The following is a 27,125-nucleotide window of genomic DNA, read 5'->3' on the forward strand; positions in this document are numbered from 1 at the left end:
TTCGAGGTAAAATTTTAGCATTTTAAGTAAATTGTTCAGAAATTTGAGTTTTGGTAAAACGATAAAATAATAATATAATATTGATTAGATTATTATTATCGGGAATTATTATTACAATTTTAATGTTGATATTTTCTTTTATTTTATTTAAAATAAATATTAATATTCTTATTTAATATTATTATAATTAATTAATATTAATATTCTATTATAAATTATATTAATATTATTCAATATATATATCTATATCATTATTTATTTTTATTATATTTAAGGTTATTATTATTATTATTATTATTATTTATTTTATTACATGTATATATGTGTTTATTATTATTATTTATATATATATATATATATACTTTAAAAAAAAAAAAAAAAAAAAAAAAAAAAAAGAAGAAGAGAAACCCTAAGGAGACGCGCGAGCCCCCCCTCCAAATTTTTCTTCTTCTTCTTCGTTCGTCTTCCTCAAGCCGCAGCCGCCACCATCTCTTCCTCTCCGTCTCCGTCTTCTCTTCCGCACGCGTGTCCATCACCCATCCTCTCCATCCCCGTCGGCGTTCTTAGCCTCACCGGACGTTCGCCGCAGCCACCATCCGCACGCCGCACCGCCAGCCGTCAGTCCGAGCGAAAGCTTGCAAGCAGCCGCATCCCGTCCCTTCGTCGTCGTCCGTCGGATCCCAGCTGACGCCGCCACCGTGAGGTTCGCCGGTTGCTGCAGCCCCCATCGTACCGCCGTCGTTCGCCGGAAGAGAGAACCCTCAAAGCCGTGGCTGCCGTTTTCGTCCAACCCGACCCGGTTCCAAGCTGACCCGACCCGAAACCGCTTCCAGTCCGAGCCGAGTGAGCCGCGTGAGCCGAGCCGAGCGAGCCGCGTGAGCCGAGCCGAGCGAGCCGCGAGCCGAGCCGCGAGCCGAGTGAGCCGAGCCGCGAGCCAAGCAAGCCGAGCCGAGCCGAGAACCAAGCCGAGCCGAGCCGAGCCGAGCCGAGCCGAGCCGAGCCGAGCCAAGCCGAGCCGAACCGAGCCGAGCCGAGAACCAAGCCGAGTCAAGCCGAGCCGAGCCAAGCCGAGCCGAGCCGAGCCGAGCCGAGCCGAGTCCAAGCCGAGCCGAGCCGAGCCACCTAAGCCTTCCTTCCTCCACTTCGGTTCACGGTGAGTCTTCGGTAAGGGTTGTTTTGATGAATTCCCTAATGTTACCTCGTCCGATTCGAGTTTGAATGTTGGATTAAGATGTGGCCCTACTTTTCTCCCTTGAAGGTAGTACAGAGTTGACGCTTAAGTTCTCGGGTTCCGCGGCAGACCTGGTTGGAGATAGCTTCCTTTCCTTGAGTAAGTCAACGGATAACCTTTTTAAAACAACTGCTACTAACGTCATCAACTAAAACCGTTGTGTTTTCGTTTAGGTTGATCTGTTGAGCGTGGATTCAATCGAGAGGCATAACCGAGTATCAGGTAAGGGTTTTCCTACTACTGGACCCCGAGTCCAGGCTAAAACCGTAGTAATCCACAGGGGATTACACGTTAGTGACTGTACTGAATATCGGTATGCGTGTTGACTGTTAAGTACTGATATTATATTTTGTCTGATGAAAATTATACTGTGACTGCTATTTGTGGATTGAGATTTTATGTTGATGGACCCTAAAGTTACGGTTCAGTATGTAGTAAGACACTGGTCTGGATGTGGTTTATGGAATTTGGACGGGGATGGACCGTGAGTCCGGTTTTGGTTGGTTAGACGATTGGACCTAGGGTTTTCCCTATTGGTGTGCGAATCGGTAATGCATATAGCAACGGAGGGTGTAGATGTTTAAACTTATACTATCTGACTGATAAAGCCTATGGCGGGACTGTGATATGAATGCCGTTGGGATGTGATTGATGTAGACAGTTTAGTTTGGACTGAGGGGTAACGGTTAGCTTCATCTATGGGGTAGTGTGCCTTACGGATATGTGCATCCTTCGGGAGCACTAGACTGATATGTGCATCCTTCGGGAGCACAAGACTGATATGTGCATCCTTCGGGAGCACTAGACTGATATGTGCATCCTTCGGGAGCACAAGACTGATATGTGCATCCTTCGGGAGCACTAGACTGATATGTGCGTCCTTCGGGAGCACTAGACTGATATGTGCGTCCTTCGGGAGCACTAGACTGATATGTGCATCCTTCGGGAGCACTAGACTGATATGTGCATCCTTCGGGAGCACTAGACTGATATGTGCGTCTTTCGGGAGCACAAGACTGATATGTGCGTCCTTCGGGAGCACTAGACTGATATGTGCGTCCTTCGGGAGCACTAGACTGATATGTGCGTCCTTCGGGAGCACTAGACTGATATGTGCATCCTTCGGGAGCACTAGACTGATATGTGCATCCTTCGGGAGCACTAGACTGATATGTGCATCCTTCGGGAGCACTAGACTGATATGTAGGGTACCCCCGAATAGGAAGTTAACTGTTGTCCCTAACGGGCCCAGTAGTGGGTCCCTTACTGGGTATGTTTATACTCACCCTTTTTCTTCTTTAACTTTTCAGGTAGGGGCACAGCGAGGGGCAGACCGACGAGAGGCAGGAAGGATGCGTGAAGGCCATATGGACGCGTCTGGTTTTCTTTTCGCTTCCGCTATGTATTTTGTCAGAATATTTTGACTGTGATTTTGGACTGGTGACTTGACATTTTATTTTGTGATTTTTTTTGAATTATTTAAAAATAGGGCCCGAAACTGTCTTTTGTAAGGTTTATAATGTTTTAATGAATCGTATCTGGTCCGTTTTAAATTTTATGTTGAATGGTCGAGTTTTGATATTTGGTAGTGACCTCAGCTTAGTCCGGAAAAGTTGGGTCGTTACAGAAATTTCAGCATCTTCACTTCTGCCATATGTACTCAGAGAATATTATTTTTGTTCCAAGTTGTAATAAACTTCTTTTATTACATATTCTTTTTGGTGCCTTATACATTATAAATCTGAGAATTGTACATTATCCTTGCTTGAACTACACTTGTTTGGTAGTAATGTTGAACGACTTTGGAATGGAACACATGTTAGTATATATAATATAAATGCTAATTAATATATTATCTGTCTCAAAATTTTGCATCGTCATATGTTAAATGTATTAATTGTGTTGAGGACTCCTTAAATTTCTTCCCTACATTTGAAATGAATGAGAAAGTCACAAGTTCTAATGTCCAAAAACAGTAGAATGAAATCCTACTTCTATGTTTTTTTTTTCATATTGTTATGTATTCCATATTTTTCTTCACCTTAAAGATAATTAAATTGTTTCTCCATCAGTCCACGGACATAATTAACACACAGTGACCAACATAAATCTTAAAGTCGAATTCTTCTTTGCAAATCAGTTTGTTTTCTATCATAACAAAACTAAATTTTATTTGAACTATATTCAATAAATTATTATATGTCTGCATTACAAAATTAATGTCTAACAGAGGAGATGCAATTGATTTGTTTTGCAACAGAAATTTAAAAACATGAAGGAGATTAATGCAAGTAATTCAAAGTTTTTGGTTGAAACTCCTAATCTTTTAGAGGCTCGAAACCTTCAACGATTGATTTTATGAAATTGTGGAAGACTAGTCTCCATCATCTAATTTTATTGGACATGGAGGGTTGTTTTCAGAAGCTTCTCATTTGCTATCACTTGCAAAAGTCTCAAAAGTTGTTTGTGTTGGAATTTATGTCCTAAAACTTGTACTTTGTTATTTGATTCAATAAAGTTTATTATTGAATACTATAATCTTAAAACCAATAAGTATTAAGGTCCCAGAGGCTATTTTACTGAGTTTGTTAATATACTTGAACTTTATGTAGAGTCATAAACATGGATTAAGTTCGAGTTAATAGCCCAAATAGTCTATAGTGTAAGAATAAGGTTGGGCGCCTTATTCTGGAAAAACACTATAGATGTGGCCCGCTCCGTAATTAGTACAAACGATGTAATCCTGAATCATTCATGTAAAGACATGGGAGTGGGGGCATCCTATGTAAATGGTTTGCATAAGACTGGAACCACGAAATAGTCACTTTTAGTTATAACACCATAAACTATAAACTGACTATTTCAATTATGATGACCTAGGTAACTTGATCTTAATCCTGAGCTAACTATGAACTTCTGTTCATTCGGTAGTATCCTTAGATCTGCATAAGGAGGGTAGCTTTTTGTCGCTGGTCCAATAAGCCTCCCATTTCAGGGATAAGATCGAGTGGATAGCTAGGGACATAGGGTGCAAGACAGAATTCACTCCTACCCACTTCTGGGATAGTAGATAGGTTGTTCCCTTAAGGACTGAATCCAAGTCTTGAACAAGGGGCCCTACCTTCTCATTAGTCCGAGAAGGATTCAGGTTTATAGGTTGGACCTTAAACCAATTGTTCAATAGTGGTTATATCAGGTGGACTGAAATAAATCTATAGTGAGGGGAGTGCAACTATGAGTATTTAGTGGAATGACTCATTAGTTAACAAATGTTGATTAAGCTTGGTTAAAAAGAGTTTAGTCAGTTAATCTCGAATCGTTGGAGCCCATGATCTATAGGTCTATTAGGCTCCCCTACTAGCTCATATGGATTCAACTAATAACAATATGTTAAAGTAACTCGAATTGTTCGAATTAGGAAAAGAGAGAGAAACCGACAAGTATATATGATATAAATTGGTAGATATAAACTTTAAGTTTTTTATTTAAATATGATTTAAATAAATATGAATATAGATTTATATTTAGAAGCTTGGAAAGTTTTTGAAACGGTCAAAGTTGTAAAAGCCAATATGTTGACTTTTGACTTTAAAAAACAAAAACTTTGATTGGATTAATATTCAGATATGATTTGAATTTTAGAAAAATGAATGTGGGTTCATACTCGGGAGGTTACAATTAGTCAAGACGATAAAATAGCAAAAAATCAAAATGTTGACTTTTGACTAAGAAAAGTCAAAGTTTGACTTTGACTTAAATTGGTCAAAATGACCAAATTGCCCTTTGACTAAATATATTTTCTACTAAATGTTAGTGGGAAATGTGACAGATTGTAATGCAATTAGAAGCCACTAGTTCCATTAATAGTTAATGGATTAATTAGGTGTTGAATTTATATGAAATAAATTGCATGCAAATTACATGTAATTTTTCTATTTAAACTTCTCATTTCAGAATGAGAAAGGATGATGATTCTCATATAAAAAAACTCTAAACGATTCACCTACAACCTTTCTTCTCTCTAAACGATTTCCTTCACAAAAATGAGTCCCACAACTCGGTTCTTGGTCCAGAGATTAGTAGGTCAACTTAGTGGTTGTTCGTTGCTCGTGATCTTCAGGAAGAGAAGTTTTTTGGAACAAAGAAGAATTTGTGAACTACAAAGGTAAGCTCATCGTTTACCTCTTATACTCTTCGTTTAGGTCTATCGTGTAGTAGTTGCATGTTATTTTCTAAATCGTTTAGATGCATATAGAGTAAAACATGATCCTTAGTCTTTCATTGCATGCTTCTCTGATGTTTTTTCATCAGTTTGAATGTTTGATGGGAGATTTGATTGAACTACACATTGATGAGACTTTCATAAATGAACTTTCTCCCTTAATTGCTAATCTAATTGGCTTGGTTTTATTGAACCTGAGGAATTGTATTAGACTTTCTAGTCTTGCAACTGAAATTGGTAACTTGAGCTCACTTAAAACTCTTATTCTGAATAGTTGCAAAACGTTGGACAGAATTCCACCAACTTAGTTTTAGGCCTCAAATGCCTTAATACAACAGAATTCTTTTTCTTGTTCTACTTTTTTTTTTTTGTTGCAGAATATAAACTACGTGCCTTAATACAACTTAGTGGGCAATACATTAGTTGTTACAGCCTCAACCTTATCTTTGGATCTTTAAAACCCACATTTTTTCATAGACTTCATGAAAATTTACAATCGAATTAAAAACTGTCTCAATCTTGTATTTGTGAAATCCCCTGCAACTCACTGTCATATTCATTGGATCTTATCTGAGGTCTAAATGAGGTAAACGATTGGGTGGATGATGCTGGTTGTAGGAGTAAGGTTTAAAGAATAGAAGTTATATGATTAACCAATGGGCTGGATGACAAACAGCTAATGAGGCAATAACTAAATGCTTGGAGAATATAGCATGCAGATCGATTTATAAAAGGTAATTGCGGACACTACCTAATTTGAGATAAGACTTAAGAGAGTTTATAACAATATTATTCTAAATACTTATTAGATATGCATTTATAATGTATTATGTTGAAGTTCCTTTCCTGGTGGAGGTTGTTTTTGAGATTGTTTTCTCCAAGATGATCTTTGGTTGATCTCTTTCATGATGCCCTTGAGATGGGTTTGCAGAAGCAACTTTCTCACACATGTAGTCGTAGAGGCTATGCTCGACTAGCTGAAGATTTGGTATAATTTTATGTAATATTAATAACATTATTATATTTAGCATACATAGCTAATATATAACTCATTATTGTGTTTCAATGTAGAAAAATCTTCTTCAACTCCGATTACACGAGTAGATGTTTGGACGAAGGCACATGTGAAGAAAGATGGAACACCTATGAAATCGCAAGTGACCGACACTCTGGTTGGTTTATCTTTTGTATTGTTTATAGTTGTTGCCATATTGTATAGTTGCTGCCATTTTCTTATTCTGTTGTTGTCATATCTTATAGTTGCTGCCATATTTTATAGATGGGTAATTACATCTTGTTGTGAATGTTGTTGGGACTATCAACATCTTGATGTAATTGTTGTTGCTTAGATTTTTTATAGTTGTCATCATTTTTAATGTTTCGATCTCTTGTTAGGTTGCTGTCCATTGAGTAATGAGATTTAGTTGAAGTAGGTATTAAATGTTGTGACTTTCTATAATGTCTTCTCCCCTCCCCCCCTCTTCCTTAATGATCTTTTTATATCACATTTTTGTTTATTGTTGAGTATTGATTTGTTGTTGGGTTGTTGCCATTTGAGTATTGATTTCTTGAACTAAATGACTTGTTTGATAAAATATTCTTAGATGCCACTTGTTTTGAGTATTGATTTGTAGTTGGATTTTAAATGATTGCCCACGATTGTTGCCCATGTTTTTAAATGTAGTTGGATTGTTTCCTTCAACTAAATGACTTGTTGTGACTGTCTTATGCCCCTCCACCTACCCCACCCACCATGACTTTCGAATAGTTACTATGATTTTTGGTTAAGAGCGTATTGAACAAAATCGTGTGGCTTCTTCGAGTAGTATAATTGATGATGCAATTAGTAGAGTTCTCAGTCCCGATCAAGGCTATGTAAGAGGACTAGGATTTTGTGTGACTCTATCGAAGGTGTCTACATCAATTCACAAAGATAAAACCATTACATCTCTTGAAAAAAAAATGTGATAACTTAACTTCGGATGTAGATGAGTTGAAAAGTGTGGTAACTTCCTTACTAAAGGACAAGGTAAATTTGTCTTAAAACTCTTAAAAGTTCTTAAATTTTTTTAGAGCACATTTTGTCATTGTTGTTTATATAGGAAAAAACAAGTGATGACAATTCTAATCATCTTGTTAGAAAAATACCATCAACGGCGCATATTCGTACTCCTACTCCTACTCTAATTATAAATTCCTCACCGGTAAATTCTAATTATCTTTGTTATTTTAAATTATTATTGTTTGAGATTTTTCTAACCATATTATTGTTGAAAAAGAGTGTTACTACGACAACACTCCCCATAAGTACTTGCTACTAGATTGGGTTGATTCAGGAGAAGTCATTGTTGAAGGTAGATGGTCTTCCAATGATCCATCTGTTCTTGTCCACCATGTACCTCTTGGCCCCAACGCAGTTCATGTGTGGGTTGATACGGCGAAAATACCAAATTCCTTCATATGGACTACCTCTGACATATTGTTATTGATGATGCTCTGGGCACTACTATAGCATGGTCAATGGATAAAGTCAAACTATGTAAGAAAGTTTATTTACTTTGTGAATTAGGTATTTATTTAGTTCTTTAACTAATTTATTGTTAGAATTAGATAATGATATTTCTTTTTATTTTTTTTGTTAGGTGATTGATGTGTGGAGAAAACATTGGAGCAACACATATATGTTGGATAATTTAACAATTGCTACAATTTGAACATTTTTTTATCCTATCAAAATTTTGGGACTTTGGAACTTAGTGTTGATGGTATGAAGTCATTTTAACTGAATTAAGATTTTACTTGTTCTAATAGTTAAGAACTTTGAAACCTAGTGTTGATGATTTGTATGTTATAAATTTGAATATTTTGGTTATAATTATGATTGTAGATTTTGATGAATGTGAATTAGACCTTTGTAGTATGGCAAATTACGACTTCATATGTAAATATCTATACGATTACGACGACAACATTCATAAAACGCAATAAAAAATTGTTTATATCATTTTTTCAAACAACTATTGAATGATTTTGATAACGCTTTTCAAATGTAACAAAAAACACTACAAAAAATCTTTTATAGCATTTTTGAAATGTTATTAAAAACGCTATTGACACACTTTTATAGCGTTTTTCTAACGCAAAACAAAACGCTATAAAATGTCTTATATAGCATTTTTCCAATGTTATTAAAAACGCTATTGAAAGTTTATGGCGATTTTTCAACGCAATAAAAAATGGTATAAAAACATTTGGATAGCGTTTTTCCTCACATTATAAAAAGCATTTAGAGCATAATATTTGTGCCATCGTTGGGGACATATTATAGCGGTTTGCATAACGGTGAAAAAACACTATGAAAAGTCATGGACTTTCAATAATATCGGTTATGAAAATCATCAATAGCATTTTTTGGATGCTATCATAACTGATATTTCTTGTAGTGTTTGAAAAGAAAATGATTGCTTTCTATGTACTAATTGCGTGAATGCATGCAAACCATTAGCTCTATTCCTATCAAGTTAACAATGCTTATGTGATGTGCACATAATGTCAATGGCGTCTTGTGGATGGCTGATACAATAAGAAAGAAGTGAATTAGAAAACTTTCGAGAGGTTGTGGATGTAGTGAACATCACAATACCTTAATCACTAGATACTGGCGAGAGTAAACAACAGTAAGCTTGGCGACGGGAAGGATTCACGTTCTTGGTGGAATGGAATAAAAAAGGCTAATGTGAGATTTTTGTGATTTACAAAATGATGCGTTAGAAGACATGTTTGAGAAAAGAAAATGTTTAGTGCTTGACTTGTATTCCTAAAAAGATTTTTCTAAAAACTTCACTCACTAAGTATTTGACTTACGTGTTTAAGTTTTCCTCTTCCAGGTTATCAGGCGTCGAGGCAAGAAAAAAGAGGTAATATGGGTTGAAGCGTGGAAAAGAGGATCAAGTTATTCATCTTCAGATGGTTTAAAGTTATTGTGTCCAAGGGACGTTGCAGCACAGTTTTGTGCGTAAGTTGAGTCTTGTTTTGGAGATGAATTGCTAGGCGAGCAAGGTGAAGGATAAGAAAAAGGTTCTTATACTCTTGAACACCTTGGTGCGAATAGTAGCAATCTAGTGGGTGAAGGAAGAAGTGAAGCTTAGGATTTAGGTTTCATCTAACTGGCTTGCGAGGAAGAGATGTATTTGTAAAGTGTTAAACTAAGTAATAATTAAATTGGAGTGTCTTTCAATATTATTTCTTTCGCTTTGTTATGTTTGTATTTCTTTGGTGCTTATCTCTTGGAAATCGAGTTAAGAGTTGAAAGCTAGGCATTTAAGTAAAACTGTTCGAACTAGAATTTTTTGCTACGTTAAGTCAAAAAGATCTTCAGAGTTCAAATTGGAACTCTGCGATGGAGTAGTTGCAAATTCTGCTTACTAGGCGTCCAACTTGTTATCTCACGGAGAGATACACATTGGGTGTCTAAATGGCACGTCTCCTCCTAGTCGAGTGATGTGGCTGGCAGGGCAGGGCGTGACAGTAAATACCTCTCTCATAAGGATGGAGACAGAGAACTCCCACCCCGACCCTGTTTGCAACCATAATATATTTAGTGACCCTATGTGAAATTCCTAGCTCTGTCACTTTTTGGCAAAATTAAATAAGATGGACATGTACTAAAATAATAGTAACAATAATTAAATCATTAATGTGGACAAATGATCCATTAAAAAGATTGCCAATCAATTGTGTAAAGCTCATTAGGTAACAATCCTTTTTTGTTTTTGTTGTTTTTTTCATACCATTAAACTTATAGACACCATCTTCAACTATTAATTTCTATGTTTTATCATTGGTATTTTAGGAGTGTTTTCAAAATTAAAACTAAGTTTTGTGATGAACACTGATATTATCTATTTAGATCTGTCGTAGTCTACCGTTGATAAAAAAAATATAAACTTTAGATATGTTTTCTAAAACAATTTTCTTAAAGGAAGTTAACCGATTAAAATTACAAAAATAATATGTTAGGACTAGATTTCCAATGACATGAACACTATGTTCGACAATTTTTTTTAGAAAAATGATGGAATTATTATATTAATCATCGTCCATAGAACCAATTAAAATACAAAAATAACAAAATGGATCAATAAAAATCTCATATCACTTCTTATCATACGACAATCTTACCGATAACATAACATCAAAACATGTGATGAGCTAAATACTATTTAATAATCTTAATTAGAAGGCATCAAAACGAATTCTTCAAGTTCAAACTTAAAATTTTAAACTCAAAACATCATTAGGTACAAACACACGAATAAAAAGAAAAATGCAAAATATTGCTAATTCAAAAAGTTTCAATAGTGACATTATAAAGAGTTTTAATTTTATTCTTAAATTTCAAATTTTATCCAAAAATAAAATTTCGAGTGCAATATCTATTTAGTTCATAGCTTTAAAATGTTTTTATTTTCTCTCCTAAATTTTGAAATTAATTTTCTATTTATTAATTCATTTGGTTTCAAAATACATTTTATCCAAAAAAAAAAATGATCCAAATTAATATAAATGTTATTAGTATATAGATGTGCATTAATGTGCTTAGTGTTCATAGCCACATGTCACCCCTTAATCATCCAACACCATTAACATGTTACTAAAAGAAATCATCTTTTAGTGCTAAGTAATCTACCACCTACTTGTTATTTTTTCTATAAATGGAGGCCTTTGTCGATTTGTAAAGATACACACCTGACAAATTCCAAATGAATAGAAATAGTGGATTTCTTGGAGAATTTTATAAATATATATTTCTTATTTATTTATTATTTTAATATTATATTTTTTCGATTTCTGTATTCCGATTGTCTCTCGTTTTTACGATCTAAATAATATTATTTGGAAGGTCAAATTTGAATAATGTTTTAGGAACCAACGGTTATCTTCTATAATTTTAAGTTATTTAACTAATAGTTAAACTTTAGACCCTTCAAAAACCATTTTCAAACTTCACTCACGTTTTAAAACCAAATTCAAACTTTGATACCTAAAGTTAGTTATTTTAGTATGTTAAAATAAAATATTAAATAAAAAAATAATGAATAATATATAACTTGGTAAATGAGTTTAGTTGATTAAAAATCGATTTCAATTATTTAGAAAAATTACATTAGATAACAAAAAAAAATTTAGAAAAAAACAACTTATAACACCTTTTTTTTTCAATATTACAAATATGACAAATATCACAAGTAATTAGATATATCAGACGGTTATGAGAGGACTATCAAATGACTATCAGAGGAATATCAAATGGCTATCAGAAAATTATTAGATGGCTATTTGCTTTTATATTTGATACTTTTGCAATTTAAAAAATGTAGTAACATGAATCCTATTATTATAAAATTTCTTTACAAGCGTCCCTTGAATTTAACAGAAAAAATGTTTTTTTAATACATTTTTATTTAAACATTTGAATATAAAATTATTAAAATACATATCAAAAACTAATTATAATGGTTGCAAAATACTACAATTTCATTCAAAATAATTTGTATTTTAAATTAAACACTTTAAAATGTTGATTTCTAATTAGTCAATATATAATTTTAACAGATCGATAATTCTAATTCTAATGATTAAATCTATTGTTAGGAGCAAAGTTAAAAGTTGAGAAATTTAGATAAAAAATAAGTGTAGCTTAAATGAGATACAAATGTGTTAACGGTCGAAATCTATTGTTTGAATCTGCAGTACTCGAGGGTAACATACATATAAGTACAATTCAAATGCATTTGATAAATAAAATTTATATTAATTAAGTAATGTTTATATATGACAAATTTTTTTAATAAATCATAGTAAAATTATCCACTTATTAAATGTATGAATATTGGGATTTTTATAAAAAGAAAAAGAAACAAATTAGGAGAAAAAAAATAATAATAAAAAGCAATAGGCATCGGTCCAAGATTTTAGATTATCCAATAAGTAATCTACAATAAACCTTGGTTCTTACTAACAAACAAAGCAACAACGAATTTTGATTCCTAACATCAAGCAACTATTTATATATTTTATACAAATGTCTCAAAATCACACACACTGACCCTCATTTTAAGGGAAAAAATTACTAATTAAAATTTTAAACTTTTTAAAGAATTTCTTATATTTTGGATATAACTTTTTATGTGATAAACGGATTTAATTATATTGAAAAAAATTTAGAAGGATTGTATTTAAAATTTGGGAAATTTTCATAAATATGACAAACCAATAAAATATTTATGATCCGTGTGACAAAATTCATGAAGTTAGTCATTTTTTAAATATTTTAGGTTTGTCGTTCCCTTTTATCATCTTTCTTTTCCCCTTACTCTGACATTTGATTTTTTTTTCTTTCCATCGTCTTTTCTTTTCCTCTTATTTTTTTTTCCAAACTATTATTTGCTTCAAGATCGTGTATCAAATATAAAATATCTATTTTTTTCAAACTTTTATTTGGTTGTTCAATATCGTGTACTAAATATAAAAGACTTGAAAAAAAAAACGTCGTTTAGATTTGGGTAGCTAAATCTAAACGATCGTGTACAAAAAAATAGTTAAATCTAAACGATCGTGTAGAAAGAATCCTAAAACAATCTGTCGCCACGTGTCCGAGATGACGCGGAGCAGCTGACGTCCTCAAAATGGGTTACTTTCAAAACAAAATAGAAGTTGCCACCAATTTTTTTTACGGTGTGATTGGACACCGAAATAAAGTAAACAATTTGAAAATAAAATCATAAAAAAATGGTCTGCAAAAACTAGAGTTGAGTTCGGGAGTCATTTGTGTATGAGGAAAGTGTTAGCACCCCACAACACCGTTTAGAAAACAGTGGCCAAATATCAAATCTTGAATTGAAAATATTCTTTAATTTCTTTAAAAACTAATGTCTTATTTTACCCCTCATTGTTCCAATATTTGAAGCAATGATCTCATAAAATAAATGGAAAACGTTCCATCAGTTAGACTATGTTGAAGAAAATCTTCTCACTTCAAGAAAGTGAGGAATTAGTACAATTTCTCAATATCCGTCATAGGAATAACCTTCTAATAAAAAGATTTTTTTAAAAACATTAATTAAAATCATTTTTTCTTGGGATCAAATCTTGGACTCTCAAAGATGTGATCCCTCACCTCAAGAATTATAGGAAATCGGACTCCCAAATTTCCTAGATTCCGTCATAGGATTTTGTTTAAGAAAAACGGTATAAGTTATTAGAAAAGATTGATTAAGAAACCTTATGAAATCATATATTAAATTTTGAACGTTTGAAAAACATGAAAAAGTATCTTTAAAAGAAAAAAATTGTAAGAAAAATAAAGAACTTTGAAGGAAAATAAACAAAATAATAAGAAGAAGAGGAAAAAGAAAATAAAAAAAAAATTGAAATCTCAACACACAAACTCATTTGTTGTTGAGGTGTGGATCATTGGGACCAAAACCCTGCCATACACCTTCAACTAAGTTAAAGTTTTTTTTGTGCGTTGGATTCTTGACATTGTAGGGAGAAAGATGAAGATTTAGAGGTTGCTAGAAGACAAGATAAAATGGATATTGTATATCTTTTCTTATTTTTTTTTTAAGAAAGTATGAAGGTTAAAAGAAGTAAGGGGTATGGAAGTTAAAAGTTCTATATGAAGAAGAGAGGATGTAAAGATAGTAAAAATTTCTAGTTTTTTTTTTTGGTGGCCTTTTCTCTATGTTGTGTTGTGTTTATGAAGAAGAAGAGATTATTTATAGCCAAAATCATTTCTTCAAATGACTAAAAATTCAAAATGGTGGGATTTTTTGCCTTTGCAAATAATACCAACTTTAGCATTGATATCAAAATGGCATGGAGCCTTTAATAACCAAAATCAAATTCAAAAAAGTTACCATCTTTGGTATTTATCCAACTACCTTAGTTACCCTAACTAAATTGTTTAGTTACTTTAACCAAACTATCTAAGGTACTTAGAAAGTAGTTAAATAACAATTTTTTTTTTAAGAAAAAGGTAGTTAATCACAAAATTAAAAATAAATCAAATTAGGACAAAAATGAATCTAACAATTAAATTGATTTTAAATAATGTCGGACAAAATGAGGTGGCTGTACAAAAAATAAACAATCGTGATCGTAAAAAAATCGTTCAAATTTGGGTAGTCATGTAGATTTGAACGTAGGTTGAAATAAAGGCTGACAGTCAAAGTAACTACTAAACTAACTATAAATATTGAAAATGTAAAAGTTTTCTTTATATATAGTATATAAAGACGATAAAATATTGAGCAGGGGTTCGAGCCCATGGGCCTATACCAAATCCACCAGTGAATTAAACGATCGTGTAACCAAATTAAACGTATAGAGAATATTGAAAAAAATCATTTAGATTTGGCTCCAAATCTAAACAACCCTAATCTAACAATCATGTATCAAACAATAGCCAAATCTAAATGATCGTATACCAAATATATTATGTGCGTGGTTAATAGGACATTTTTGGTATTTTTCGTTGTAGGCCTGTGACCTTTTTCTGTTTTCGGAATTGTTCTATACAGTTGTAACGCCCCGAAGTTCGAGGTAAAATTTTAGCATTTTAAGTGAATTGTTCGGAAATTTGAGTTTTGGTAAAACGATAAAATAATAATATAATATTGATTAAATTATTATTATCGGGAATTATTATTACAATTTTTAATGTTAATATTTTCTTTTTATTTATTTAAAATAAATATTAATATTTTTATTTAATATTATTATAATTAATTAATATTAATATTCTATTATAAATTTATATTAATTTTATTCAATATATATATATATCATTATTTATTTTTATTATATTTAATATTATTATTATTATTATTATTATTTATTTTTATTACATATATTATTATTATATATATATATATATATATATATATATTTTTTTTCAAAAAAAAAAGAGAAACCCTGGCCCTCCCGCGCGCCGTCTCCTCCCCCCCCGATTTTCCTTCTTCTTCTTCTTCTTCTTCGTTCGCAACCTCGTCCGCCGCCAGCTCTTCTTTTTCTTTCTCGTCCGTTCGCGTAGCCGCCTGGCCTCTGTCTCAATCCATTTCCGTCTCTGACTTCATCTCCGTCTCCATCTCTGGTGTTGCCGTCGTCGTCTCCGTCTCCGAAATCGAACAGCCGCCGCGACCCGTCCGTTTCGATCTCCTCTCGGGTTCACAACGCCAGCCACCGGCGTGCGCCCTCCGTCAGTCGTTCGCCGCGTGGGAGCAAGGCCGGTCGTCGAACGCCTCCCAGCTGCCGTTCGTCACGGTCGTCGGACGCCGGAGAGCCGTCGTTCGTGTTGCCCGTTTCGCGCTGCAAAACCCGACCCGGTTCCAAGCTGACCCGACCCAAAACCCGCTTTTAGTCCAAGCCACACACGAATCCGGGTGAGCCGAGCCGAGTGAGCCGAGTGAGCCGAGCCGCGAGCCGAGCCGCGAGCCGCACTGAGCCGAGCTGCGAGCCGAGTTGAGCCGAGCCACAAGCCGGGCTGTGAGCCGAGGCCAAGCCGAGCCGAGCCGAGGTGGAGCCGAGCCGAGCCGAGCCGAGCCGAACGCCTTCAAGCCGAGCCGAGCTCCTTGTTTCACCAAGCCACCTAAGCCTTCCTTCCTCCGCTCCGGGTCACGGTGAGTCTTCGGTAAGGATTGTTTTCGATGAATTCCCTAATGTTTCTACATCCGATTAGAGTTTGAATATTGGAATAAGATATGGCTCTACTTTTCTCCCTTGAAGGTAGTACAGAGTTGACGCTTGAGTTCTCGGGTCTCGCGGTAGGCTTGTTTGGAGGTAGTTTTCCTTTCCTTGGGTAAGTCAACGGATGTCGCTTCTGACCTTTTAAAACGACTTCTACTAAAGTCATCAACTAAAACCTTCGTGTTTCGTTTAGGTGGATCTGTTGAGCGTGGATTCGATCGAGTGGCATAACCGAGTATCAGGTAAGGGTTTTCCTACTACTGGACCTCAGATCGAGGCTGGAAACGTAGTAATCCACAGGGGATTACACGTTAGTGACTGTACTGAATAACTGTATGTGTGTTGACTGTTAAGCACTGTTATTATATTTTGTCTGATGTAAAGGTACTGTGACTGCTAATTGTAGATTGGGATTCTATATTGATGGACCTTGAAGTTACGGTTCAGTATGTAGTAATCATTGGTCTGGATGTTGATCATGGAGTTTGGACGGGGAAGAACAGTGAGTCCGGTTTTGGTTGGTTAGTTGATTGGGTCTAGGGTTTTCCCTAATGGTGTGCGAATTGGTGACGCGTATAGCAACTGAGGGTGTAGTTGTTTAAACCTATACTATCTGACTGACAAAGCCTATGGCGGAACTGTAATATGAATGCCGTTGGGGTGTGACTGTTGTGGACGGTTTAGTATGGACTGAGGGGTAACGGTTAGCTTCATCTATGGGGTAGTGTGCCTTACGGATATGTGCATCCTTCGGGAGCACTAGACTGATATGTGCATCCTTCGGGAGCACTAGACTGATGTGTGCATCCTTCGGGAGCACTAGACTGATAGGTGCATCCTTCGGGAGCACTAGACTGATATGTGCATCCTTCGGGAGCACTAGACTGATATGTGCATCCTTCGGGAGCACTAGACTGATAGGTGCATCCTCCGGGAGCACTAGACTGATGTGTGCATCCTTCGGGAGCACGAGACTGATATGTGCATCCTTCGGGAGCACTGGACTGATATGTGCGTTCTACGGAACCACTAGACTGTTATGTAGGGCACCCCGAATAGGAAGTTAACTGTTGTCCCCTAACGAGCCCAGTAGTGGGTCCCTTACTGGGTATGTTTATACTCACCCTTTCTCTTCTTAACTTTTCATGTAAGGGCACGGCTAGGGGCAGACCGACGAGGGGCAGAAAGGATGCGTGAAGGCCATATGGACGTGTCTGATTTTATTTTCGCTTCCGCTGATGTATTTTGTTAGAATATCTGTTTTGGTGATTTTCTGTTGATAACTTACAAATTTTATTTGAAACCTTTGTGAATTTTGGATTTGATGACTTGAGATTTTATTCAAAACTTTTGCAACTGTGATTTGAAACAGGGCCCGATACCGTTTTGTTGTTATATTCCTAACGTTTTAAGAAATCGTAGCTGGTTCATTATAAATTTTGTGTTGTGTGGTCGAGTCGTAGTATTGAGTAATGACCTCAGCTTAGTCCGGAAAGTTGGGTCGTTACAACAGTGTAAATATTTTACCGCTTTGTTATATTTTTTAAAACACCTCTTAAAATTTTGTATTGAAATGATAATCAAAAAAGAAAATGTTAAAATCATTTCTTGGACTTTTTTGAATTCAAACAGATGAGGTTAATATTGCCTTAATTAATTAAAAATAAGATTAATTTACATAAATGTAATAAAATCCAAAAATATATATGATCCATGTAGCAAAAAACAAAAGCCATGAAGTCGGTAAAATATTCTCATAATTTCCAGATTTGTCATTGAATAATATTGCGAACGGTATGTTCTCTTTCTTCTTCTTTTTTTGCGATTTATTCATCTTATTTTTTTTAGATTTCTTCATTTCCCTCTTCCATATTTTCTTTCTTCTATTTTTAAACGATTTATTATTTTGTATAAGTCTCTTATTTCATCTTCATCATTTTCGGCAAAATTCTATAAAACTGCTTCATAATCTTCATATTCGAGAATATCAAGATCGTTTAAATATCATTTTGATATGATCTATACGATCGTTTATCATTGTCAATACAATGGTTTCCCATGGTCAACATGATCGTTTAAATTTGAAACATTTTTCTTATCATTTAAAACGAACTATACGAGTACGTTGGCATGATCTAAACGATCGCTTAACATGATCGTTTAGCATGGTCTACAAAATCATTTAGCATGGTCAACACGATCGTCTAACATGGTAAACACGATTGTTGGATTTGAAGTTTTTAACAATCACTTACATTAGACTATACGATCGCTTACCATAATCAATACGATCGTTTGTCATGGTTAACTTGATTATTTAAATTTCAAGCATTTTGTCCCATCGTTAAAAAGAACTACACGATCGTGTATCATGACTTAAATGATAGTAGATCATTCATTTATACTGTAATACACAATCGTTTAGAAGAAAATTACTCGGACACGCGTGTGGCCGATTAATCGCGTGTTGACTGAGGCATTTTTTGTATTTATCAATATGAGCTTCTTCTGTTTTTAGAATTGTTTTATACAGTATAAATATTTTATCGATTTGTTATATTTTTGTAAAATCTCTGAGAATTTTTTTAATACTGTTGTTTGAAAAAGAATGTCAAAATAAGGGTAGGAGGGAAATTGTTATCAAAAGTAAGGTAGTGAAGTCGAGGACTCGGTCGATAACTCCGGTCAGTTGTCCATCCTCAATGACAGTCAATTTTGCCATATGTCTGGCATGCACAAAGTCGTGGATCGGGTCTACGACTTCAATATGCCTTCAATGCCTCGTCATTACTTAAAGTAATTTACCATATATAATTACCATATTTACTTTTTCATTACCTAAAACAATTTACCATATTTAATTATATTTGTATCATAAATAGTAATGTAAAAGGTGAGTTTTTCCTCATTTGCTCGTAACAAATTATTTTTGTTAACTTTTTCTTTTGCCAAACTTAAATTATTAGTACTAATTATGCCAAATAAGAACCAAAATCAATTATTTTTATCTTTTTCTATTTTTTATATATTTTAAAATATACATATCTAATTTAAATTTGCATTCTCAAAAGAAAATAAGTTCATCTAATTTATAATTTAAATTACAAAATAAATTATAGGATAATGATCAAATACAAACTTAAGATTTTTATTTTTATTTTTATTTCATTTTTAATTTGTAAACTTCATTTCTTTTTCTTTTGCAGTATTATATTTTTAAGAAATCTAACATTAGTTTAGGTCACTAAAACTTAAATTTCATTAAAAAAATAATTTATAGAATTTCTATTCGGTGGGTGTATTTTGAACTATTTATAAAAATTCAAATATTAAAATCATAACTTTTAAAATAAGTTATACATATTTAAACAAATAACAAAATTTAATAATGGTTAAATCAGTGTATCTACTTTCCATTTTAAATAGTAGTGGTGGTTAAATCAATGTATCTACTTTCCAATTTTAATAATGATAATAATAATCAATATTGTGAAGGAAGTCGTGTATCCGTGTACCTTCGTTGATTTTTACAATAGCTTATCCTCTCTTATTTTTTTTTATATATTTAAAATGAAACCTATTTTTCATCATTTAAAAAAACATTATCTTTAAAAAATTTAAACATGATAGTTAGGAGGAAAAGAAAAAAAAAGAAGTAGAGAAGATCAAAGTATAATAATTTTAAAATTGGGCGGTGAATAAAAAGGATAGTGAAAAAGAGCGGCCACCGGCATGAAGACCAACATGGAAAATATTAATAAAAGTTGTGTGTGTTTGTGCATGAAAGCTCTAATATAATTTTTAAGGATAAAGGTGAAGAAACAAACATTGGCATTGACATTGACATTTTTATTTGTTTTTCTTAAACAATGCTAAATGCTAATACTGCCAAACCGACCCCTCTTCTTAACTCAACTTGGAAAAATTAGGTCTTTTTGTCTCCTTCTCCCAACTTCTATATTTTCCATTACGTTCCTTTTTTAATATCATGCATCACCTTCCATCTCTTTTTTCTTTTTCTTCTTCTTCTTCTTTTCCATTGGGCAGTACAATTCTTTTCAATCATAAATAATATTTTTTTTCCTTTCTAATGAGAAATCTTTTTACCAATCACAAATAGACTTTGACACATTTTATTATATTTTTAATTTTTTTAAATATGTTGCTATACATACAAATATTTTGAATCAATTTCTATATTTGCAACTATCTCAATTCTAATAATCCTCAAATTCAACTAATTGGGTTTAGGAGCCAAATCCATGAACCAATGAAGCTCAAGCCCACGAAATCAACTTGAGAACTCTATAAATAGAATAGTTCTCTTCATTTGCAGGAATTTAGAAATTTTTACTTCAAAGAGCTTAGAGAGAAATCTCCCAACGATCAAAAGACTATCTAGCTCCCGAAGCTAAACTACATTCACATACACATTCAACCGAGAGACAATCAAAGAAGAAAGTTCTAGAGATCGAATCACGCATTTGCATCAAATGACCTACATCAACATAAGTTGAACTCCACGAAATACGTTTCTTTGAAAACCTCGTGCGAACAAATTAGCAAGCTTAGTGGGACCTTTATACCTCTCATTTCTCTCTTGTCATTTGAATCAACAAGCAAACTAATGGCACCATAAAAAGTCTCATCAAAATTTACAACTGCAAGTGACTCTTACACAAGTCTTGTCACTTACAGTCATTCTAAGAAGATCACCCAGGAACAACAGGACAATGTTCTATCATCGTGTAGAGCATCTAGAAACAATTGATGGAATCTCCTAAAGTTAGGATTGCCATCAAGAAAAATCTCTTGATGAAAATCTAATCTGCCTCTAGCAAGTCAAGAGGAAATCACGCCCTGATATGATGTCTATCATGATGGCTAATGTAACATCGAGGCTACCATGGCAGAGATGGAGAGAAAAATTAATCTCCTAATGAAAGCTGTCGAAGAATGAGACCACAAAATCATAACTTTAAGAGAGCAAATGTAGACTCGTAAAGCTACTGAGTCAAGTCAAACACATATTGTCAAAGGCAAGGACAAATGGAAGAATGTATTGTAGGAAAACCAACCACGACAACAATCAACTTTTGTTGCCTCTCAATCACTCTAATAGCTACAAGATATAATCACAAATTCTATCAGAGCTTAGCATGGAGGCCCGTCTCAAACATCTTTTATGTACTCTAAGTTGTACACCGAAGGTCCAGTAGTTTGATGGAAAGAGCAACTCGAAGCAACACATTGTCCACTTTGAATTAAACTTTATTATATAAATTTAATTTTGGATATGATTCAAATATAGATTAATTGGAGAACTAATTAATAGTTTAATTTGATTTGATTTAATTAAATTAATTAAATTAAAACTATAGGTTATGTGAGAGATATTCATTTAAATGTGATTTAAATGAAATATTAATTAAATATGATTTATCTAATTAATTATTAAATTAAATTAAATAATTATTTATTTTTAATATTAATATTAATTTAATAATAAGTTATTAAATTAATAGGGAACATGGGTCGTTTTCTCATATTCCCATTTTTTCTCAAATTTGATGAAGAAGAGGGAGATATCGGGTACCATCTCAGAATAGTTCTGGGAGAACTTTGATATAATAATTCTTTTTGGAAAGAAATTCTCTCTAAATATTTCCTTCCAATTGGTTCCCACAAACCAATCTCTAGCTTAGTGAATAGGAAGGTCTCCAAGTGGTGGTGCTCCAAATTCGATGAATTGTAGATCCAAAGTCGTCAACGAACGTAAGTATTCTTTCTCTTCTCTGTAATTTAATTTTTGAAAGCATGCTTAGTCTCTAGGAAATTAGTTTCTATATAATTTTGCCAATATATTGGTATTTTTTATAATCCCAATTAAATTGAGTTAAGGTCACTGTTAAGTTTTTCTACTGTTCAAGGGATCTCATCCCTTCATTTATGACATTTAAAAAACGTAAAGAATATTCTTGTTTATGACACATTTAAAAAACGTCAAGCCTATTACTAGTTTTTTTAAATTGTAATTCAGTTATATTTTTGTTTCTACATTTTCCCTGTAACCCTTGTAGTGTGGTCCAACAATCTCATAAATATGCATGAGGATATTCATCAATCTTGCTTTTCATTTTCTTTTTAATGCACTTGTAGGTATCTATACACACTTATGGAATCAACCAAAACTTTGAATATGTACAAGTTCTTTGATGCTGGGTCCATAAGTTGTTCAAGTTCCAAAGAAGAACGTGTCCAATTGTTGACTGCTCGATTACTTGGCACAAATTATGATAAAATCTTACTGATTCCTTACAATTTTCGATACATGGATAACCTAAAGTAAAGGATTCAAATTTTGATTGCAGTAGTCTAATTTGTAGTCTTATTGTTTCACACGTATATTTAGAAATCACTGGACTTTGGTTGTAATAAATTACATGAAAGGTGTTGCCCTTTAGATAGACCCTTTGAAAAACTATATTGACTAAGATATATCTGAAATAGTTGAAATGTATGTCATACTTACTTATTGTGTTACTTCTTTTGTTCTTTATGACACACTACTTTAAGTAGGTAAAAGTCTGATATTCTTTTGTAGGTCGTTCAACATAACAAAGAAGAAAAAACCAATTTGGAGGATCATGAAGGTATGTGAATATCTCTATTACTATAGTTGTAAATTAATTATTATTTTTAATATAGGTTAAGTCTTTTGTATGTGTATCCACAGTGTCCTAAGCAATCACGAGTAGTTGAATGTGGTTATTACGTCATGCGGTTTATGTGTGACATCATATTGTCAAAGAGTACTTCTATCATAGACATAGTAAGCATAACAGTTTTAAAACTATCATGCATGTATAATTTATTATGAATGAAACTCATTTAGAACCACTTTATTGTCTATAGATGAAAGGTTCACCCCGTACTTACACACATGATGACATTGACTGTATAAGGTCCTAGTGGGAAGAGTTTGTAGGGAAGCACGTATATTGTGCTTAGGATAAGATCGTTGATTAACTTTTTAAAAATATTTTGTCAAATATTTTGGTGGATATAAAAGTTTTCCTGGTTAAGGTACAAACGAGCTCTATAGGTAACACAAAAGATGCTTTTGAATTAAATGTAAGAAGAAGAAAGAAGCTTTGTGTTGGAGCTGCCATAAAATGTCATATTTTGGTAAGAATTTTTCTTTCAACTTGGGTTTCCTTAGATGTGTTGTTTTCTAGAATAATTGTGTTATTAACAAGATGATGAACCAATGTATATGTTGACAATAACATTCATCTTTTGTTTCTAATGCCATATTCAATAATTTTTTGTGTCATTGTTCATATTTTCTCTTTCGTCATATGTGTGTAGTAATGAACACAAAGATCCACAAAATTGGAAAGATGGGGCAACAATCGCATACTGCTGGCAATGAATTAAACATGTTAGTTTGCTACATGAGTTGAATAGTTATGTCGTTTAGATGGCTAAAACGTAAATGCAAACATGTCGTGTATGGCTGGTGGTGATCTATTCGGATATGAATTTCTTTTCACTTGTAGTTACAATAGGTAGAGCTTTTGTTGGAAGAAGAATTGGAAAAAGAATAATGGTTGAAGTGAATCTGTATATGTTTGTGTGTGAAGTTAATTGGGAAAAGAACTGAATGTAAAGAAAATAAATGATTTTGTGCTGTGTTGTAGGTAAATGAACTTCTTAAAAATAGTTAGCCTTTTCCCTTAATTTATCCATTTAACAATAAATGAATTGAATCTGTGCTACAGTTAAAATTAAACTGGCTTATTGGGAAAAGAAGCATGCCATGGTTGAAGTGACCAACAAAGGACCTGTAGTATAAACTTCATAAACAAAAATCTTAGAAATGTGAGATGTCAAAATCACTAAAAAATTTATTCTTATTTGAGGCAAAGTCAATTAATAAACATATAGAGAAATGATTCCAGAACTTGGTTATGCTATCTACAAACTCTAAAATCATGGGAATTTCTAAATATGAAAAGAACAAAAGGAATATATACAGGTGGTAAAGAATCCTAAACAGAGATGAAAAGCTAATGAACAAGTGTTTTGAGATACAAACAGAAATAGATCAGTCCCTATTTGACGTTTTACAAAAATCTTAGATACAAGCCAATGAACCTACAGGGTTCAGCCGCAGTGTTGGATTCAAAAAGTTAAATCCACAAGCTGTTGGAGGTTTATAACACCCTAACTACATACACAAACATACACAGTAAAAACCAAGAGGTGAGGTAGTTCAGTAAATACCAATTTTGTTTTATGCTATACTTATTGACAATTGTGGTTGTTTTCATACCCCCTCCTTTATCCATAGCAATAGTTTTCATATTTACTAGCTGACCATTTGATTCATATAGAATGTTTATCGAATGAGGTCTAAATTTCTTAGTATTTCTTAATATTTCTTAATATAAATGTCATACTCTAATATTTGATTACAAAGGGTAAAACCTTTCTTATATTCTTATATCTTCATGCGTACAGTCATACTCTAAAATTTCATTTTGTTTTTTTACTAGGTTTTGCAAGAATCCATTGGAGCAGTGAAGTCATATTGAAGCAACTGATTGATTTATATGCCTTTTTGTAGGTTTGGTAGCAAAATTTTGGTTGAAATTTACTTATTTAAATAGCTTATTGGTACCAAAACATGTATGTTCATTCTATCATTGTACAAACCCTTTACCAACAATTGTACAAATATTACAAAGTTTATGTTAACGTATATATATTAAAACCTTCCATATGGGTGTGTTGTATACTACTTTGTGCTTGAATTGGTCTGTGTGATGGTGGGGCGGCAAGAAAAACAGGGACTGAAAAATAATATGGCAAAAGAAAACAAGGACTAAAAAAAATATGACATTTGAATTTTAAAAAATATAAACTGTCATTGAAAATGTATTCTTAACAGTTAACTAAAGTGATGCTAAGTGAAATGATGCCAGTTAGTCATTTTCATAAAATATAAATAATGACATTTATTATTTGTCAATAATACTGGATATGTGTGTTGGAATTTATGCCCTAAACCTCGTAGTTTGTAATTAAAATTATATTCTATTCAATAAAGTGGTTATTGAAGACTTATTAGTAAAAATAGAATACTATAATCTTGAATCCAATTAACTAAGGTCCCAAGGCTATCTAGTGTAGACTTGAACTTTATGTAGAAACATAAACGTGGATCAAGTTCGAGTTTATAACTCAAACGGTCTATAGTATATGTATAAGGTTTGACACCTTATTTCAGAAACGTTATGGATGCGGCCCGCCCTGTAGTTAGTACAAACGATGTGATCTTGAATCGTTCATGTAGATTCATGGGAGTGGGGGCATCCTATGTAAAGAGTTTGCATAAGATTGGAACCATGAAATAGTCACTTTTAAGTTATAACATTGTTGACTACATAAACTGACTATTTCGATTATAATGACCTAAGTAACTTAATTTTAATCCTAAGCTAACTATGAACTTCTGTTCAAACGGTATTATCCTTATATCTGCATAGGTTAGGAAAGCTCAACAACGCTGACCCAATAAGCCTCTCATTTCACGGATAAGACCGGATGGATGGCTAGGGACATAGAGTGCAAGACGAAATTCACTCATACCCGTTTTAAGGTTAGTAGATAGATTGTTCCCTTAAGGACTGAATCCAAGTCTTGAACAAGGGATCCCACTTTCTCATTAGCCCAAGAGGAATTCGATTCGTAGGTTAAACCTTAAACCAAATGTTCAATAGTGGATTAGTGGGACTTAAAGAACAAAATGTCTCGGCGGTAAAACAGTATTTTAACCTAGTCCAGGTTACGAACAACCTGTAAAGGATTAACTTACTGATCATGGTTATATCATATGGACACAAATATATATATATATATATAGTGAGGGGAGTGCAACTACGAGATTTTAGTGGAATGACCCGTTAGTTAACGAATGTTGATTAACTCAATTTAAAAGGGTTTAGCTAGTTAATCTCGGATCGTTGGAGGCCATGATCTATTATGTTGATTTGATAAAAAAGTCAATTCACGCAAGCCGCAGCATCTGTCGGTTGTATCTGTATCTGTCACGATCCGTCGTGAACCTGGGTCGTCTTCGTCGGGCCGCTGTCTACCCGAACATCGTTAGCCCGTGTCGCGTTAACTACACGCGTGGATTTGAGCCGCGTTAGCCACACGCATGAATCCGAGCTGCACCCCAGCCGTCTGAGTCGCATCTCCCAGCTACCCCTGCTCAAGCCGATTTCCCTTCTAGTCGTGAGCCGCGTTTGAGTCATTTTGTCTTCCAAGCCGAGCCACCAGTCTTAACTTTTGGTTCTTTTTCCCACCTATTTTGGTAAGCCTTGGTAAGTTTGATTTGGTTTTGGGCCTACCCAACAAATATTAATTTCAGACTCTAATTAAATAATTGTTAGATTAAATTGGTTAGATTTAACTGGAAACTGAGTAGGGAATTTATCCAACTAAGTGTAAATCGATTTCAACCTCGATTTTGGGTAAGTTAAATCAACTGGATTTTTGGATCCTTAGTCATCTGCGTGTTAAATTATTAAACTTAGTTATTTACCCCTATTGTTTAGGACTTTCCCTTGGGAAGCTTGACCACGACTGTTACGATAATTTTGGGTTAAGCTAATCTCCAGGTAAGAGATTCCACTACTAGACCCTCGAACTGAATTTAAGAGACTACATGTATTTATGGTGATGCATTAATGATAGCTAAAATGTATAACTGGATGCTATTGATAATAATTGTCATTGTATGGGTGTTTGATGATGATAGCTGTTAACATGTCTATTACTAGTAGTATATTGATGATGACGATTGTGTTATGTCTTTGATGACAATGTTTGATTAAAATGACATGATTGATA

The sequence above is a fragment of the Cucumis melo genome, chromosome 1 (assembly GCF_025177605.1).
Source record: "Cucumis melo cultivar AY chromosome 1, USDA_Cmelo_AY_1.0, whole genome shotgun sequence".
Lineage (NCBI taxonomy): Eukaryota > Viridiplantae > Streptophyta > Magnoliopsida > Cucurbitales > Cucurbitaceae > Cucumis > Cucumis melo.